The sequence below is a fragment of the Molossus molossus genome, unplaced genomic scaffold (genome assembly GCF_014108415.1).
Source record: "Molossus molossus isolate mMolMol1 unplaced genomic scaffold, mMolMol1.p scaffold_m16_p_4, whole genome shotgun sequence".
Lineage (NCBI taxonomy): Eukaryota > Metazoa > Chordata > Mammalia > Chiroptera > Molossidae > Molossus > Molossus molossus.
The window spans coordinates 30,906,232-30,926,498 of record NW_023425377.1 but is presented as its reverse complement, the minus strand read 5'-3'; the positions used below and the strand labels follow the sequence as shown (position 1 = coordinate 30,926,498).

The window sequence follows — 20,267 nt, the reverse complement described above, 5'->3', positions numbered from 1 at the left end:
TGGAGGTCAGGCCCACAATCTGGGCATGTGTCCTGGCCGGGAATCGATCCAGCGACCTCTTGATGCATGGGTCGATGCTCAACCACTGAGCCACACCGGCCGGACTAGCCTCTAACTTTCATGAAGTTCAGGACTAACAGTTCCAGCCTCTGTTGCAGCCAAGGTTGGCTCCCTGGCACACAGGAGGTGCCCCACTAAAGAGCTGAATGAGGCTAAAGTGGTCATTAATGTCCTCAAGTATCCCAGACTCCACTTTCTTTCCTCTCTCTCCTCCTGCCTCTTTTTTTCTTTACTTGTCCTTCCCTCCTCCCTCTTCATCTTTTCTATTCCTTCCTTCCTAATCCTTGGGCCTGCCTATGGCTCCCAAGAACGCCGTTTAAGCCAACAGAAAAACACTCAAGTTAAAGAAAAGGAAAAGTTGCCACAACTTGGCATAATGCACTGACCTTCAAGTTGATCACCCAAAGTCAGGGCCTAGAGAGGGGATCTAGGAATCTGGTTCCTACTGTGGTTGTTGGCTGGGGCTGCCACACAGACTGGTGGCTCAGACAGAGAGCTGTCTCTCAGTCGTGGGGGCCAGCAGTCCAATCAGAGGGTTGGTTCCTCTGTTAGAGGAGGATCTGTGCCGGGCCTCTCTCCTCGACTGTGGGTCCATCTTCTCCCTGCGACTCTTCACGTCGTCTTCCCTCTCTGTCTCTGTGTCCCCATTTCCCTTTTTCCTAAGAGCACCAGTCACCCTGGCTTAGGAGCCACCCTAGTGACTCATTTAAACTTGATTACCTCTGTAAAGATCTCCAACTAAGGTCATGTTCTAAAATTATGGGGGTTAGGACTTCAACATATGAGTTTGGGGGGATGCCATTCAACCCATAACACCTACCTTCCACCTGCCCGTTGCCCCAACCTTTTGACTTCCTGAATGAGGTAAAAGCAGGGAAGCACTGGACACATCATCTTCTGGAGAAACTGTATGGCAGTATGGGAATGGGGTGGACAAGCTAGGGTCATGAACCAGAGACACACTCAAGACTGAGCAAGAAGAGTTGACTGGACAAGGAACTACAACTGTTCTCATAGACTAGTCTAGAGCTGGATGTCTGCACTGTGGTCATCTGCCAGCCCTGAATCCATATCCCAGATCCGCCACTCACTAGCAGTGGGGCCTTTTCTCTCGCGTGTAAAATGGGATAACAGCACCCAATTCATGGGATGGTTGTGAAGATGGAATGAGCGGATCACACACGTGAAGGACAGTGCTGTGCCAGGTACATGACAACTCAGTATGCAGGAGGTGTGCTGTTACTATTATTATTACAGTGGCGATCTAGTCTGAGGAAAATGGTCATTCAGGACGGAGGTGATGATAAAGAAGAGGCTAATTGCTATTGATTCAGGCCACACAACTCGGTGTTCTCGTGAACAGTAACGAAGACAGGAAACCAGAACAAATGTCAGACCTGGGCGTCTACAGTGGTGGACTGTGGACCAAAGCATCAGAATCACTTGGGCCCTACCTAGGAAATGCAAGATCCTGGGTCCCTTAGAAACCCGACTAAATCAGGACTTCTGTGGGTAGGACCCAGAAACCTAATTTTTTAAACAAAGTCCTCTGTGATGCTTATGCACATTAAGGTTTGAAAATCCCCGGACCAGACCACAGGTCCTGGAGGGACAGAGATGAGACTTGCCCATTAGTAACCTCACATCTACACAGCCCTGGCGCAAGGCAGGCACACTCCTCACAACTTCCTCGGATGAAGTCAGAGAAGTGGTCTTGAGCAACATGCATAAAATAAATTTCTGCAAGTCACATTTTAAATGTTCTATTTTGAGGGATCTCATTGGCAAATCAAGCCTCTTACATCTGTTAACGTCACTGCACCCAGACACTAAGTTCTGGATTGTCCATTTCTCCTCTTTCCACACCGGAGTCAGCCAGTCTTGACCTCAGGCTTAGCTCAAGATGACCTCAGGCTTAGCTCAAGATGACCTCTGACCTTAGGCCTGAGAGATCTAAGGAGCCCTGGCCCACCACCCTTTGTGCCTCTGTCTCTTGTTAGGCTCCATTTCCTTTCTTCTTGGGCACCATTACTGCCTGAGGCCACCTTGTCCCCCCGTGTCTGCAGTCAGGTCTTGTTCCTGAAGACCTGGTCCCAAAGGCCATATGTCCTCAAGGTAGAGATTCTGCCCAAGGGCCAAGCTGGGGTCCTGCATCTCTTAGCAGAGCCTCCAAATCCTGGCCTACTTTCTAGATCTTCAAATATCACCCGTTGTTGATTTCCTGACATCAAACTCTAGCTGCCTTTCAAGATGCCTCCAGTGATCCCCGCAAAACACAGATGGCATACCGGGTAGGAACACAGCCTGACAGGAGGCTTGGCTCTGACATTTGGTAACTGTGTGACCTTAGGCAAATGGTCTACCCACCAGCCTCAATTCCTGCAGCTCTAACACCCCTACTTCATAGGGTTGCTGTGAGAATTCGGTGAGCTCATACACGTACAGCCAAGCACAGTGCCTGGCACGCAGTAAGGGCTTAAGAAACGCTGGTGACCAGCGCAGACGCTCTTCTGTTTCTGGATGTTTAGAGACACAAAGAGAACTCCACACAAAGCCAAAGCCCCCCCAGGCTGCCCAAAATACGGCACTAGTGGTCACTCACAGAGTGTCACTTTGGACTTTGGAACACATCGACCTATGGACAGCCTTTTCAGAACTTACCTTTCAATAATAATAACAATAATAAATAATAATAGCGAATACTCTCACAGTAATCACTATAAACCAGGCACTGTGCCAAAAGCATTACTCATTTGATCCTTTCAACCACAAGGTTGGTGGTTTATTACCCCACTTTACAGATGAGAAAACTGAGGCACAAGGTCATAGAACTAAGTGACAGTCTGAATTTGAACCTCAGGGATTCTGGCTTCAGAATCTACGTATTCAGCCACTATGTAATGCTGCCTTTCTTAAATAATGAAATTTAGGAATCAAAATAATTACTGTTTGCACTCTCCCTCTCCTCTCCCTGTAGTCCACTGTCCCAGGTGCTTGTCCTTGGTCCTATATCTTGGACACCTTTACTTGCCTCCTGAGTTGGACATTCTGCCAGCCCAAGCTCATTCTCTGTTACCTGCCCTTCTAGGTAGGTCCCCTCCCTTCTCTATGGTTGAGTGGGCTGGATCCTGTCACACCTTGAATTGGGACACCTTGTCAGTACTCAATAAATATTTGTTGGTTAGCAGATCCTTTCTTAAGGGAAAATACTCATTCACGTACAATTTGTGTGTCATGTATAGGTGTTAGATTTACCTAAGCCAGGGTATGTCTGTGGCAAAAACGACTGCATATTATTTTTCCCATATCTAAACCAAGGAGTATGGCGTTAGCCTGGCACGCCTAGTAGATGAGGTGGAAGGGGTGTATCTCCCACTCTGCAGGATCCCTCATCCTGGAAGGTAGCATAGTAGGCTGGCTGTTCTGGGATCCTCCATAGTTTATTCAGGGTCCATAGAATGCATGTCAGCAAAGCGAACAAGCACACACTCTGTCCTGGGATCAGACATCTGTCCCTTCACGAGGTGTGGAAGGAGCAACCACCATCATCACTGAAAACTTGATCATCAGGGTTGGTGCTATGGTAAAGTCTCACCACTTGATCAACTGAGTCCTTCTTCCTTAAATCCTTTGATTGAACCAGGCAAACCACATACATGGAAGTACACACCAGATTTGGAAGGGAGTACACACCAGAGTTGGAAGTACACACCAGATTTGGAAGGGAGTTTACAAAAAGCTCAGAGTTGTCTCCCTTCATTTTTTGTGCATTAACTTTGCCTTTGATTAAGTATTTCATTTGCAAGTCCATCTACTCCTAAGAAAGGCCAACAGAAGAAAGCCTCCCTGCATCTCCCAGCTACCCTCAGCAGCAGATATACAATCTCAGAAAGGGACTTTCCTCGGAAGTCCTCAAGGACCAACACAAAGAAAACAAAGGAAAAGGGAATTTGTGACTGTGAATCACAGTCTGAACCAAAATCTGCACTCATTCGCATGAATGGCCCCAGTAAACAGCCAGCCAGCCCTTTGCTAGACACCCCTCAGCAAAGCCCATTTCTTTTCAACCCTCTGCCACCCTTGGGCTGGCTCATCCCCATGCAGAACCTGGCTGTTCTCTGCCCAGATGCTGGAGTCCTCCCACTGATGTTTGCGGAACTAAATCACAAACAATCAAATCCCTGTAGCAAATGAAAGGGAAAGTGCCGGTCACCAAAGCAGAAAGGAAGGCAGAGGAGGGGGGGTGGATATAAACAGCTGGCGAAAGCACCGTGTTTGCATTCTGCTGAGGCACAGGGCGAGCTCTTGGATCTGAGAGGTGGGACAAGGTGGGTGCCTGCCCTCTTGGGTCTGTGAAAAATGTGTATTTGATTAAATGTCTGAAATTCCCAGCACCCAGAGGTCTGAAGTTTTCAAGCACTCCTGTCTGAAAGTCTTGCATACTTGTGTCATGTAATAGTGATGTGGGTGTGGCTTGGCCTCAGTGCCAGAGAATGTGCCCAGTGGCTTAGCCATCCCTGCTCCTTCTCTGCCGGTGCCTCTCTGGAAAGGCACCCAAACAAGGATGTGAGTTTCAAAGATCAGAAGGTCAGGTAAGAAGAAATCCAGGTGACCAGTGGGGCCATTAAAATACCACACCGTCAAAACACAATCAGATAATCCTACGTTTCAGCCCAATTTCTCTAAGAAAAGGTGGATAAGCTTTCAGAGGCAGCTGAATTTCCAGGCACCCCAAAAGGGTGAGTGGGACACAGCAGGAGAATGCCAGCCATTCACTAAGGCCACAGCTTTTGGCTTTTGCCAACCACAAGGGCCGCATCCGGCACTTTAAGTAAATGAGAACATTCTGCCTGCTCCAGTCCCCACGGGCCCGGCCGTGGGGGAATGAAGATCATGGGGCAGCCTGGTGCAGAATCATTTTTACAGTCTTGAACTCCAAGGGCTATTTGCACATGCCTGTGCCATCCGTGGGCCCTTCCCTCGGAGCAGTCGCACCACAGATTAAACCCAGCCAGAGGTGAGCTACTGGGTGCTCACTTGCAGGAATGCTCCTTGCAGTGTCGTATCTGCTTAAAACATCTTGCTGCCTGAACTTTTCCCTTTTTTCTTCCCTGTCTATATACCGTGTACTTACTCTCGGACACACACACACACACAAACACACACACACTCAGATCTGGACCTTAAGGCTCTTGTTCCCCAGAACAGAAACTGATTCTTACCTGAGGGCTTGCAGGCTGAGGGCTGCGCCTGTCTGCCTCCGAGGGGAAAGGGAATCCACTTGGCGTCTCCTGCTGGCTTTGTCACTGTCACTGCGCTGCGGTGCTTCCCTGGCAGCCTCAAGCCGGCTCTCTCTCTCTCTCTCTCTCTCTCTCTCTCTCTCTCTCAGTGACTGCAGCTCTGTGTGGGGAGAGGGAACGGGCCGTGGCATGCACACCAGGTTGCTGGGCCGCCTCCAGACACCATGCCACAGAGCCGGCTACCAGTCCACGGGACTGTGTGGGAGGCAGGGAGGCAGTCTCGGGGGCTGAGAATGTCAGCCTCTAGGTCTCTCCCTGGCCTTGTTTATCAGCAGAGGGGACCTGCCTTTAGACAACCACCCACAGAGTGCTCCCCACTCTGGACAGCTAGCAGCAGGCCCAGGAACGCAGAGCTATTGGCCAGCAGGGAAGGGAGGCTGAGACAGCTGACAGGGGCAGCAACTAGCCTGGGTGTTATTTTAGCGTGGTTTGTCTTGGGGCAAATGGCTGAACCAAATGGACTACTGGCCCGTCTGAGCAGAATCCTGTTTATTTTGAGGCCTCCGTTGCCAGGGAAACAGCAGGTCGTGGCTCAGACGCTTCTCTGGAATCAGAAAACTACCGGATGAACAGGAGTCCTCTTCTGTCATCTGGCATCCCGGCACAGGGTGTTGGTGTCTGCGTGGGGCAGTGTGTGTGTGTGAATGTGTGTGTATGTGTCTGTCTATCTGTCTGTGCCGTTCCCAGAGCCAAGCTGTGTAGAGGGTGTTTCGCAAAGCCACTCACAGCAATAGCCATCCAGGGTAGGGCTGGGGAGGAGCTGCACAGAGAATATTCCTCACCAGTGGTCAAACCTGTCCCTGCTGCACTAGGCAGACCCTCGGGTGAGCCCAGCTTCAGGGAGGGGATTTCTTCACAGGACCATGCACATCATCTCTATGCCTCTGGCTAGGATTGGGGTAAGGAAGGCAGGAAGGTGCCTGTGCAAAGAATTCTGTGGCTAGTAGATGGGGACTGAAGATGGACTGAAAGGATATAGATCAGGAGATGTCTTTGAAGAGACCAAATGGAAACATGATGAAGAGTCCCCTCCTCGCTTGTTATGCAAGCATCTGAGCCTGGGAGGTGTGAGGATGAGAGTGTGTGTGTGTGTGCACACGTGCACAAGCCTGCCTGCCCACCTGATGAACAGATAGACAGGTGCAGATTGACCTGTTGGAACTAGAAATATGCTCTCTGATCTCTCCCTCCTCAGGGAGCTGGAGGTGGAAGCCTGTCCTGCACACTCATCAGGGAGCACCCAGGGCGCCTCTCCTGGGCCCTCTGCAGGGCTGGGCCTCGAAGAAGCTCGTCTCTCTCCTGTAACAGAGTAACAGAGCCAGAGGCACGACCATCTCATGGTCCTGATAATGAGCAGTAGCTCTCCTAAACGGGACTTGAAGGTGCAGAAAGTTTGTTTCTCCAAATGTATTAACTGGAACCTCCATGACCTGCCACTTCCACATAAGCAGGTACTGACAACTTGCTTTAGAAAATGATCATCTTGCCCTGGCTGGTGTGGTTGGAGCGTCGTCCTGTGCACTGAAAGGTTAAAGGTTCAATTCCCAGTCAGGGCACATACCCAGGTTTTGGGTTTGATTCTCAAGCAGGGCGCACTTACTGGAGGCAACCGATCGATGTTTCTCTCCCCCCCCCCCCCTAGAATCAATCAAAAACATATCCTCAGGTGAGGATGAAAATCATCATCATCATCATCATCTTACTCTGGCCGGGTAGCTCAGTTGGTTGGAGTGTTGCCCCGTGCACTGAAAGGTTGCAGGTTTGATTCCTGGTCAGGGCACATACTTACATCGAGGGTTTGGTCCCTGGTTGGGGCACATAACAGAGGTAACCAATCAACGTTTCTCTCTCATATCGATATTTCTCTCTCTCTCTCTCTCTCTCTCCCTTCCTCTCTCTCTAAAATCAATAAAATCTTATCCTCGGGTGAAGATTTTAAAAATCTGCACAATACCTAAGGGCCTTCTGAATGATAGAAAGATAAAAGTATTTTGAACAATTGTCTTCTCAATATTGGAGAATTATTATGCTACATCTGGCATACATGTTAACTCTTTTTAACCACATGGAAGATCGATTTTAAGGTTAGCAAACATCCTAATGTTCCGACGCCAGAGATGCGGTTCAGAGTCTCCCCCAGGTGCACCCCGTGACTGAAACCAGGTCTCCCTGCCTCAGGTCAACACCCTTGAACCTGCTCACTCTGTGTCGCTGACCATTCCTGGGCAGCCAGCTCTTTGGGACTTTGAATTTCCTCCCTCCTCACAGAGATGAATGAGGTTCTCGTAACCACATCTTCCCTGCAAACTGGCAGGATTCTTGTGATAATCCAATGTGCTAAAGTGGCCCTGGCCAGTTTGGCTCAGCAGTTAGAGCATCGGCCCAAGGACCTGGTCCGGGATGTGCGGGAGGCAACCAATTGATGCGTCTCTCTCACATTGGTGTTTCTCTCTCTCTCTTTCCCGTCCTCCCTTCTACTCTATCTAAAAATCAGTGGAAATATATCCTCAGGTGAGGATTAACAAAAGCAAAAGAACAAAAACAAAACAAATGTGCTAAAGTGTGTGGGAACACCTTGAAACTGGCAATGCTGGTACAAGTCATTACTGTAGCTTCATTTCTCCATTACATCCAGTTGTGAAGTGCTGTTACAAATAAACTCTACAGCTTTTAGGCAAATGATAAGCCCTAGCTACTGATATAAGTGAATTTCCTTACAGCATATTGGGTGGTCGGAAATGTTACTGTCCAAATGCTGGGAAATAATGACTCCTCAGTTCCTTAAAGTATTTACTGTAATACAATTCCCCTCAGTGTTGAAATTTCTTAAAATTGCACTTTATCATCTCGCAGGTTCCCTATTTATTTCAACTTCCATGTCAAGTATCTAGACTTATCTTTTAAATAATATACATGCAGATGTTTTTGAGTCATGCAATACGTTAATACTTTTTGGCTTCACTGGTAGTGTGGGAAGGGACTTGGAAGTTGCCTAGTTTAAAAGTCTGGCCTCAGAATAGCTCCAGCTCGGGGCCAGGAAACAGTCCGTTGAAATAAGAGCTGTGTGAGCCATATACACAGCATCCCCAGTGCGCTAGACCCCGTACAGAGTGTGTCACAGAAACCCCGTCTTCCCTCTAAGTCCTTAGACCACTTTTATTTTTTTTTTATTTTTTATTTTTATTTTTTATCCTCACCCGAGGATTTTTTCCATTTTTTGTACAGATAGAGTGGGAGGGAGAGAGAGGAAGGGAGAGAGAGAGAGAAACATCGACGTGAAGGGACACATCGAGTGGCTGCCACCCGCACGACCAACCAGGGCCGGGGACAAACTGCAACCGAAGTACGTGCCCTTAGCGGGAACCGAACCCGGGTCTCTCGGGACCGCAGGCCGACGCTCTAACCGCTGAGCCAAACTGGCCAGGGCGTTAGACCACTTTTAATGACATTTCTGCCGTGATCAAAACCTTATATGCAAGGCTACTAGCACTACAAGGGGTGGGTCTGAGAAAGGAAGAAAATGACAGTTTTGGGGGACCAACAAAAATCCTAATAGAAGCCCAGTAGGTTTCCCCACAGAGGCGTGGCCTTGGCTGGAGTCATCCACGCTTGAACTGTGGCTGCTGCTGAAGGTGAGATTTTTTTTTTCCTTTCGTGTCCTAAGAGATCAACTCACTCCCGAGCATTCCCACAGTTGCTATTGTAGAAAGTGGCCCTAAACCTCTTATAAGTGGGCTAGAAGGGCAATAAAAGTAGAATGCAGCATTTCCATGATTTTGCTTATTCTGTGCCCAGTGCCTCTGAAAATCAAGACCTAAAACTATCATTTTTTAACTGCACCAAGAAAAAAGAATCAGAGCACAGTAAAATCAGCAGGGTTCAGAATGTCCCCAATAAATAAATGTTCTTTCTCTTCAGGTATAACATACAAGCCCTGGCTTCTTGTCCTCAAATCTTAAGCCTGACATTCACTGTTTGCTTTAAAATTCCTCCTTTGTTTGTCCTGTTTACATAAATAATGCAGTTAGGTGGCATGCATACCAGACTTTCTAATCTCATTTGACCTTGATCGGACACAACAAATCCTAATCAGCTGACAGGAGAAATCAGATGCTGCATGCCACTCTCTGCCTCCAGCAAAGGATTTCCTTCTGTTTGTGCCCAATCATGCAATTAGATGAAGGGCTTGCTGGTCTCATGGTGACCAGCTGCCAAGACGACGGAGGCGAGTGATTTGACAAACAGGCCAAAGGAAACACAGCAGACATTCACGGGAAATTGTATTAGTTGCCCACGGAGAACTCATAGCCACAAATATCACCAGAACTGCAGGACAGAAACAGGGTCCAGTGGTTTTTGAGTGGGATGGCGCCTCATCCTGTCCCCCTTAAAATCCAAGAACAGGAGCTCACCCACTTTGTCAGCTTTACTCTCTATCGACTTCCAGGAGGATCCTTGGAAAGGGTCGTACCCATGGAAGGTGGCTTCCTCTTTCTGATATTGATCACCCAGCACTTATTTTTTTTTATGTTTCCCTCTATCTCAATTTTTCAATCTTTATTTTAAAATATTCGATCTTTAAATTAAAGTAATGCTTTGTGCAGATCATAAAAATGTACGATGCACAGAAAGCTATAAAATGACCCCCCTTTTCCCCAAAGGTAACCACTATTAACTCTTTTATTTTTTCTGGATCCTTTCCGGGGGGGAAATATCTTTATGCTCTACATTCTGGTCTCATTTTAAACCATCTCCTCCTGTTCTAAATCAGCCCTCATTGCTGTCCTTCACATCTCTGCCCTTCACAGAGATCTTTTTCTTCATAAATCCTACTACTATCTGAAGATTATTGTATTCAGTTACTTGTTTTCTTACATGTTTCTGTCTCCCCCTACTACACGCACTGGAATGTAAACTCTAAGAGCAGATGGGAATTTTATCTGTCTTTTCACCATTATATTCCCAGCACCTACACCAGTGCTTCGCAAACACAGATGTGCATCGGAGCCAGCTGGATGGTTTATGAAAACATAGACTGTGGGGCCCCAACCCCAGGGTATCTAATTTAGTAGGTCTTAGAATTTGCATGTCTAGCGAGTTCCCAGATGATACTGATGTTGCTGGTCCAGGGACCACACTTTGAGAACTGGCAGTCTGGACAATCCCTGGCCCACAGTGGGTGTTGCACATGTGTTTATCACATGAAGGCATAAGTCTGCACGTAGGATCCACCACCTCCTTTGTAGCGGCAGTTTTGTTTCCACTTCTGTACTTATTTAAACTGATTGCAGTGTGAGCCTCCTCGCATTTTTTTGTGATAGGAGGGCCCCCAGATTTTCAGCTCCATTGGTTTCTCAGTGGATAATTAAACACCTGCAGTTTTACAGGTCCATGGGGAGCCCGTGAGAGTCACATTTTGTTCTCTGCCTCAGTAAAATGCCAAACTAAAAAGTGGTGTGACTCTCACTCGACATGTGACAGAGAGCTTGACCCAGGAGTCGTCACTCAGGGCCTATTGGCTCGGATTGTGTGTCAGTGTGCTGGTCTGCATGGACCCCGGGTAGGAAACGTGGACCCCGGTAGGAAACGTGGACCCAGGTAGGAAACGTGGACCCCGGTAGGAAACATGGACCCAGGTAGGAAAAGTGGAGAGCACGGTGCCTTTGTGTGAGTCACAACAAAGTCCTTGAGAATCGGACAAGGTCTATAATCCTTTTCCCTGTGTATAAACTCGCTCTCTCTCTCACACACACACACTTTTTTTTTTACATTTAATTTCAGGAAGTTATAAAATACCCCAAGTCCATTTTAATCCCAAATTAAAAACTCCCGATCTAATCATTGACTAGCTATTTGACCAAAAAATAAACAAACAACAACAACAACAAAAAAACAACAACCTGAATTCCCAGTTTGTTGCTTAAATTCCTGAGGAATCACAGCTTTAAATGTAATAAGACAAACCTTAGAGGAAAACATTATAGAAAAGCATTAGAGGAAATCATTCGTTACAATCTTAGAATGGGGAACACTTTTGGAAGCATGATTGGAAACCCAGAAATGAAAATAGAATAGTGAGATTGATCCCATAAAATTTTAAATGATCTGTACAAAGGAGGCGGAAAAAACTCCTCCTAGTTCAGACTCTGTGGAGAACTCTATGGATCCTATCTTTTCCATCTATATTCTTTCCACTTGAAGTGTCTGGGTGGCCCAAAGCCAGCACAGTGCGTCAAGACATAAGCTCATCAGAGCAGACAGGGTGAGACCACATCTTTCAGCAAAGCCCTGTCCCTGGGTTAATTATCTTACATGGTTTGGGTTTCTAACAGTTTTATTGAGATATAAGTCATATACCATGCAGTTCACCCATTTAAAGTATACAATTAAGTGGTTTTAGTATATTCACCAAGTTGTACAACCCTCACCACTGTCTAATTTTAGAAGATTTGTGTCATCCCAAAAAGAAGCCCCATGGACATTAGCAATCATTCCCTGTTCCCCTCTCCGACCACACCCAGGCAACCACTAATCTACTTTCTGTCTTTATAGATTTGTCTGTTCTGGCTATTTCCTATAAATGGAGGCATACAGTATAGGTTTCTTTCCCTTAAAAAGCACAGTGTCTTTGAGGTTCAACTGTGTTGTATCATGTATCAGAACCTCATTCCTTTTTACTGCTGAGTAATATTTCATTGCGTGGATATGCCACATTGTATTACCCACTCATCAGTTAATGGACATTGGCACGCTTCCTCTGGCTATCATGAATAACACTGCGACAACCATTTGTGTACACGTTTATGTGTGGGCGTGTTTTCATTTCTCTTGGTGCTAGCAGTGGTTTTTTTCTTAAAGACATATCCAAAGGATTTTATTTACTTTTGGTTGTAATATTTTCCTATTATAACCTCATGGACAAGCAAGCAGGCTTGGGTCCTAATGACCTCCGAGCTTCTCTATCCCCGATCTGGGCCTTTCTCTGCTCCTGTGTGACCTGGGGTGTGACTCAATCTCACGGTGACTCAGTTGTGAGACACCAGCGCTTGGACCTTCTCACAGGATGTTGTGAGGATTCATGATGTAAGTCAGATAGAATCTGCTCTTGAGAAGATGCTTACCCATATGAATAGGTTAGTGTGCATCACAGAAACCAATACCCTTGGGCCGAGGGCTCCCCCAGTCCTGGTGACTGCATCAGCCAAGAGGCCAGTGGCTGGGTGTAGAGGCACAGGTAGTATAAAAACAGTGACCAGTTTCTCAAGAGTTTGGCTTCCTTTGAGATCAGAATTTGGTGATTTTCCAAATCCTGCAAGCCACCACTGAAGGAGTCCTCCTACCCGGTCACCCTGGTCTGGGGGCAGGAGAAAGGTCAGGGTAGCCTCATGATGGGTAGTCAGAGGGGCAAGCTTACGTTCTAAAGCCCACACTCCAGCTACTGTTTCCCCAAAGGCCACTCTACCCTCCTTTAACCAGAAGCACCTTGCTTTCTACAGAGCCCCCAAGGTACCTCCTTTTGGACAATCGCTGTGCCCCGGTCTTCTTGTTGGCTCTGGGGTAGGGGTATGACCCCTCACCATTGGGTACAATCTAATAAGAACCCCCCTTGTAGAGTCATTGGCTCAGAGCACAGGTGGAAGAAGAGAGATCTAAAATATCTGAGCTTCTACTTCCGGTCAAGATGGCGGCGTAGGTAAACACGGTTTCGCGTCCTCCCACCCAACTTTCAAGCCCACCCAAGCTGTTGCCACTTGCTTAACCATAGGATTGGCCGGTCTTGGATCCTGCTGCAGGTTTTTCCTAAATTCTTTCAAACGAGCAGCATCTGGTCTCAGCGAGCCCCATACCTCTCATTAAGTAATACACTGAAACAAACACAGGGAGGCAGCCAAAATGAGGAGACAAAGAAACAGGTCCCAAATGAAAGAACAGAACAAAACCCTAAGAAAATAACTAAGCGAAATGGAGATAAGCAACCTAACAGATACTGAGTTCAAAATACTGCTTATAAGGATGCTCAATGAACTTAGTGAGAACCTCAGTGAACTTAGGGAGGGCCTCAAGAGCATAAAAAAGACCAGTTAGAAATCATGGATACACAGTTAGAATTGAAGGAGGCATTACTGAAATAAAGAATAATTTACACAGCTTCAATAATAGAGTACGTAAATCCAAGGAGCAAACCATCGATTTGGAATATAAGGAAGCAAAAAATGCCCAATCAGAACAGCAAAAAAGAAAAAAGAATCCAAAAAAAATGAGGATAGTGCAAGGAGCCTCTGGGACAACTCCAAGCGTGCCAACATTCGCATCTTGGGGGTGCCAGAAGGAGAAGAGAGAGAACAAGAAATCGAAAACCTGTTTAAACAATAATGGCAGAAAACTTTCCTAACTTGGTGAAGGAAACAGACATACAAGTCCAGAAAGCACAGAGAGTCCCAAACAAGATGAACCCCAAGAGGCCCACACCAAGACACATCATCTTCAAAATGCAAAAGGTTCAAGACAAAGAGAGAATCTTAAAAGCAGCAAGAGAAAGGCAGTTAGTTACCTACAAGGGAGTTCCCATTAGGCTGTCAGCTGATTTCTCAAAAGAAACTTTGCAGGCCAGAAGGGAGTGGCAAGAAATATTCAGAGTGATGAAAAGCAAGAACCTACATCCAAGATTACTCTATCCTGCAAAGCTGTCATTTAGAATCGATGGACATATAAAAACTTTCCCAGACAGGAAAAGGTTAAAGGAGTTCATCCTACCAAACCGTTATTATATGAAATGATGAAGGGTCTTTTTGAAGAAAAAGATAAAATGTATGAACAAACAAAATGGCAATGAATACATATCTATCAACAATGGAATCTACAAACAAAATGAACAGGTAGAACAGAAACATTCTCATAGATACAGAGAACATTTTGTTGGTTGCCAGATGGGAGAGGGGTTGGGGGAATGGGTGAAAAAGGTAAAGGGATTAAGAAGCACAAATTCATTGCTAGACTGACAAACCTCAAAGGGAAAGGGGTTGGGGATGTGGGAAGAAATAAACCAAAGAACTTATATGCATCACCAATGGACACAGACAATAGTGTGGGAAAAGGTGGGAGGGGGGCAGGAGTGGGGAGGAGGGGGTCAATGGGGGAAAAATGTGGAACATCTGTAATACATTTTACATCCAACAATAAAGATTTGAAAAAATAAAAATAAAATAAATAAATAAAATATCTGAGCTTCCTCAGGAGTCCTGACCAATCACCTGTGCTTCTTGCTCTTTAAAATCAGCAGAAAGCACCCTGGCCAGTTTGGCTCAGCCGTTAGAATGTCGGCCTGCAGACCAGAGAGACCCAGGTTCGGTTCCCACTAAGGGCATGTACCTCGGTTGCAGTTTGTCCCTGGCCCTGGTTGGTCATGCGGGTGGCAGCCACTCGATGTGTCTCTTTCACGTCGCGGTTTCTCTTTCTCTCTCTCTCCCTCTCTCTCTCTCCCACTCTATCTGAACAAAAAATGGAAAAAAATGTCCTCAGGTGAGGATAAAAAAAAAAAAAAATCAGCAGAAAGCTCCACTGATAAGCATATAAACGATGAATTTAATAGGAAACGGGATGGCAGGCATGCCTGGGCTCTAGCTCCCATGTCATCACTTACTAGCTGCATGATCCAGGACCAGTCAGTTCTCTCACACTCAGTTTTCCCATCCACTAAATAGGAATAATAGCAGTAATTGCCCCATTGGGTCATTGAGAGAATTACCTGACCCAATACCTGCAGGGGCTCCAGCGTACATTCAGAGTTCAATCAATGTTTGCTCTAGTTATTATATACTTTTTAAAAAAATATATTTTCTTTATTGATTTTAGAGATAAAAGAAGGGAGAGAGATGGAAACATCGATGAGACGGAACATCGACTTGCTGCCTCCTGCATGCCCCCCACTGGGGATCAGGCCCACAATCTGGGCATGTCCTGACTGGGAATCGAACCAATGACTTCTTGATGCATGAGTTGATGCTCAACCACTGAGCCACACCAGCTGGGCATATACTTTTAAAGTCAGAATTAAGGAACTCAAGTAATCTACCATCCTCTCTAAGCTGGTTTTCTATTGCTTAATTAACTGGGAGCACTTAATCAGGCACCTACTATGTGTTAGACATCACAGAGGGGGCTGGGGATGAAATTTAATTTTCCCCCAGAAAGGTAAAATTCCAGGTGGGAGAGAAACGTAGATACATCATGTTCTTAAAGAGCATGTACACAGATAATACTAAGAGTCAATACCATCCATGTTCAGAGAAGGAGACAGCAGAAAAGGCCAGACAGGCCAGAAAGGCCTCAGAGGGGAGGCAGCACCCAGTCTGGCCCTTACAAGGCAAGAGGGGTTCACATCAGCAGAGCGGGGGGAGACAGAAGTGGGGAAGGGGAGACCTGGGTGAGCACTATCTGGACATGGTGGTTGGTCTGGGGACTGAGCCAGAGTTTGTCCTTCTGGTGTTTTTCACACTGTCAGGGTCTCCAGAAATGACACGCGATGGGGCCTCTTAGTCACCTGTTCTCCTAATTATCCTTCCTCTGCAAACTGTCACTGACAAACGTGTATGGGCTACAAGAGAGAAAAAGAGGAGTCATGTTGGAGGATCTTCGACTCTTAATCAAGACCATCCCACAGAGCAGCACGGAGGGACAACCTTGCCATCCCACATCTGCCCCTTCCTCCTAGGCCCAGCGCCTTCAGCCTCTTTGGGAACCCGGCCCTTCACAGCCTTCAGTCCATGTGGCTTTTGGGTGGGGGTGACTACAGCCCCAGGGAGGAATGGGCACAACACCCACATTGGTTCAGTGAAATGCGACCCTGAGCCTGTAGCTAGGCCTATTGTAGGCGGCTTTGCCAGAAGGCTGTCGGCCTGGCCGTGACTGCCAGCCGTCTTGCCACCAAGATAAATCTTCCCGAGAATAGGACACAGGGAAGCGACGCCTGGGGAAAGACAGGTTCAAGATGCCACTGTCTGTGCAGCTGGATCTTACCATACCGAAGCCCTGGCGGTTCCAGTTATGTGACGGAAGTGTCCCTACAAACTGGGTTTCAGCCCCTGGCTACTAACAGAATCCTGACTTATTCAAGTAGGTGTCTTGTTCCCACCAGCATTTTGTTGGCTTATCCTTAGCATAGATATTTATAGTCTGTATCCGAGGGGTGGTGTGTGTCAAGGAATAATGGCACGTGTGTGCGAGCGATGGCGACCCCTCCACATGTCCCTCAGCGGGCACAGGTAAAGGTCCCGTGTCTGGGAGTGCAGCGACGCTGGAAGGAAAAACCAAGACTCTGCAAAATATGTTTCTCTTCTGTGTGAATTGATTCTGCTTCCAGAGCAATTCTCCCCAAGCCCCGATTTTGTTCCTCTTGTTCTCAACCGAAACAGGAGTTCGTGGATCTGTTGAGGACATTGTGCGGGGCTCGGGGAAGTCAGGAAGAGATAGGGAAGGCGCCGAGAGGAAAGGAAGCTCTGCACAGCCCATCTCTGTTTTTTCCCCTTTGCCCAATTACCAAGAATCAGCTGGCATCCTTTTATTTCCTACTTCATGCAGGGCTTTTAAAAACTAAGCATTAACTCTACCATAATGGGATTTGTCTAACGATTTCCTGTGAAACCTCTTCTTGGGTCTCAGCAAAGATAATTCACTCGGTAGGAATCACTTCCTGCTCCCTCCCCCCCAGGCCCCCTCCCGGTTAAAAACTATACCTACTCCATTCTCTCTGGGAACAAATGGGCCTCGGAATGAGAGGAGGGAGTACAGGGACATTCACTCTAGCATCCATCACACAGACTGAAGCCTGCCGCAGAGACTCAGACTGGGGAGGAGAGGAGGAAAGGGGTGGGGCAGAGGCTTCATGCTGAGCGCAAGCCTGAAGCCAGGCAGAGTCCAGAGCAGTCTGAGCCCCTTGGAGAAACAAACGTACTCACCTCTGCTTTGGCTCTGGGGCACTTTCTTTCTGGGGCTTCGGCAGCTGTAACAGCCTATGGCGTCCACGCTGTCCTATGGGGCCACCTGGAGCCCAGGCTGTTGGATCCGCTTGTCCTCTCCCTCCTGCTCCTTTTATGGTGTGCATGAGAAGGGCTGGGTGCCAACCAGTGCCACACCCACCCTGATACAGGTTGTTTTCCCAGCTTAGGAGCCCGGGGAGGAGGAAGCTGAGCGGTCCTGAGGCCACCCTCCTGGGAGGCCCACAGGGAGCCCCGGGACAAGCATTTGAGTGTTTATTTCTTCCCCTCCCATGTGATCTTATTTTTGAACTGGACACGAAAGCTATTTGGGGGCTGGACAGCTGCCAGGTGAAAGGACAGTTATCGCATCCAAGTTGTCTCCATGTCCCTCTGAACTACTCCCTGTCACCTTTTCTCCCCATGTAAGGCAGAAGGGGAGGGGCCTTGCTCCAAGCCTTACTTTTACTCTATCCAAGCAATTAGTCCAGATTACTAACTTTATTTCAACTAGTTTATCCCCTCTCTTTGAGTTTTCACAGAGGATAAATGTAATGAACAACATCATTGCTTTGATGTCCGAGGCTGGTGGACATATCATCTAGTCAACATACATGTGGCCATCACACACGCACTGTGTAGACACGCAGACCCTCTGTCAACACTGGGGCGAGACCCCAGCCATGGAGGCACAATTTCAAGGAGCTGGGCTCTGACATTGAATCACACTGATGCCGCCTTCTCTCCTGGCTGTTTCTGCTTCTAACCCAGGCTTGTAAAATGTAAACGTTCATGGAATAGCTTGATTCCGATTCCTTCCTCTTCAGACTTGAACGGAAAGTTTTGAGACACTCCTGCCTGACAAAATGCCAGCTGAATATCATCATCTTCACCATCATCGCCGTTATTTATTGAGCTCTTGCTAAATGTCCTTTATATGCTGAACACTTTCCTGCATCATCTCACTTATCCTCCTCACAACAGCCAAGTGAGGAAGGTGATCTTGTTCTGATTGACATCCAGGAAGGCAGAGGTGGCTTCAAAGGCTAGCTTGCTGAGGACGGATTTCCCAACCACCACCTTGACCCCAGAGCAGGAGCTTTTGGCTGCTTTGCTCACTGTCTCCTGAAGCAATAAATTATTGAGATTTCAGTGATTTTTCTTTTTTCTTTTCTTTCTTTTTTTATTTTTAATCCTCACCCGAGGATATTTTTCCATTGATTTTTAGATACAGTGGAGGGAGGAAGGGAGAGAGAGAAAGATCCATGTGAGAGAGACACATCAATTGGTTGCCTTCAGCATGACCTCGACCGGAGTGGGGGGGATCGAACCTGCAACCAAGGTACGTGCCTTTGACCAGGAATGGAACCCGAGACTCTTCGGTCTGCAGGTCACACTCTAACTGCTGAGCCAAATCTGCCAGGGCTTCACTGTTATTTTCATTTTATAAGAGGAAAAACAAAAACCTCACGGTTGATTCAGTCCCAGGACTTCAACCTCAATTTTTTTCACCCAAACTCAATTCTCAGAGGGGAGAAAGTGAATGAAGTTTTCATCTGTTTAAAGTCCCAGGCAGTGATTCTAGGTACAGGATGGGGAGTTCTCCTTCGAGCCTATTTCCTATGAATAATTCACTGTGCAAACAACACACACCGGAGAGGACTGGGCTGGGCCGCCCAGAATGGGCTCCCTACTGCATCCCAGTGAATCGACCTTTCTCTCTGCAAACCTGAGGGAGAGCCAGTGATGGAACCCAACGGCTTGTCCAACACTGCCCTCTTCAGGCCACTAGGCTGCATTACCCCCACGTTGATGGTCTTGAAGACTTTCTAAGGGGCACACCCAGGGTTAGTTTTAGAGAATCTGTTTCCAGGTCCTCAATTTCTATAGGTACTCTTTCCTCAGAGTGGTTTGTCTGGGTTCATAATAATCTTTCCCTTACTGGAAAGCATACCCCTCATTCTTCACAAATCTTACTAAGGTGCCATTGCATCAGATGCAAAAATCTGCAGGTCCAGGTCCTCAAACTGGAAGCTCCCTTTAATCATTTAATTTAGCTCCAGCCGGCCAGTGTGGCTCAGTGGTGAAGGCTCGTGGGTCCGATTCCAGGTCAAGAGTATGTACCTGGGTTGCAGGTTCGATCACTGGCCCCAACAACTAATCGATGTCTCTCTCTCTCTCCCCACCTCTCCCTCCCTTCCACTCTATCTAAAAATCAATGGAAAAATATCCTCGGGTGAGGATTAACAAAAAATAACAAATCAGTTTTCCTTAGTAATTAAGGGATATTTTATTTAACAACTTTGTTTCTTTCACCCCTTGAATTTGACAGACAGTACTGTGAAAGCAAACCGACGAGAATATTGGAAATAGTAATAACAAACTAATAGGTACATTTCAAAATTATGTTACAATCTGGCTGGTGTGGCCCAGTGGTTGAGCATTGACCCATGCACCAAGAGGTTGCCAGTTCAATTCCCAGTCCAGCCAATCACTGTTTCTCTCTCTCCCTCTCCGTACCTCTCTTGAAAAATCAATAAAAAAGATAAAAATGATGTCACAGCTTAATTTTTAAATTTCAATATTACAATATGCTGGAAGTGATCTCAAACCCATATGGACTTAATGATGAACATTTAGCATACCAACTTTTAAATGTGGGTGTAGGTAACATTGTTTTTCAAAATTCTTTTAAAAGACACAGGGGGAAAAATGGGTAAAGATTGCTGTACCCTAGGACTGGCTATTGCTGACTAATAACAGGCTGCCATCCATCCATTCATCCATCAATCCATCCATCCAACATCCATTGAGCATCTAATATGTGTCAGGCATTATGTTGGGCACTAGATATAAAAATAGTGAACAAAAACTGATATGTTATATGCCAAATTCTTACTTGTGGTTACCTCTAGGAAGTTGAGAGAGGGACCCA

General features: G+C 46.8%; 1 protein-coding gene across 2 annotated transcripts in view; it reads right to left on the bottom strand.

Moving 5' to 3' along the window:
- Positions 1-17,516, bottom strand: part of FGF1 (fibroblast growth factor 1) — a 98,878-nt gene extending 81,362 nt beyond the window's left edge. Inside the window, exon 1 of one of the 2 annotated variants that reach the window (XM_036241448.1) lies at positions 17,315-17,516. The gene's annotated coding sequence lies outside the window, so the exon portion shown is untranslated. Of the gene's footprint in view, positions 1-5,282; positions 5,438-17,314 lie in introns of those variants that run through there. The other variant, XM_036241445.1, reaches the window with a different exon arrangement.
- Between the last annotated feature and the right edge of the window lie 2,751 nt (positions 17,517-20,267).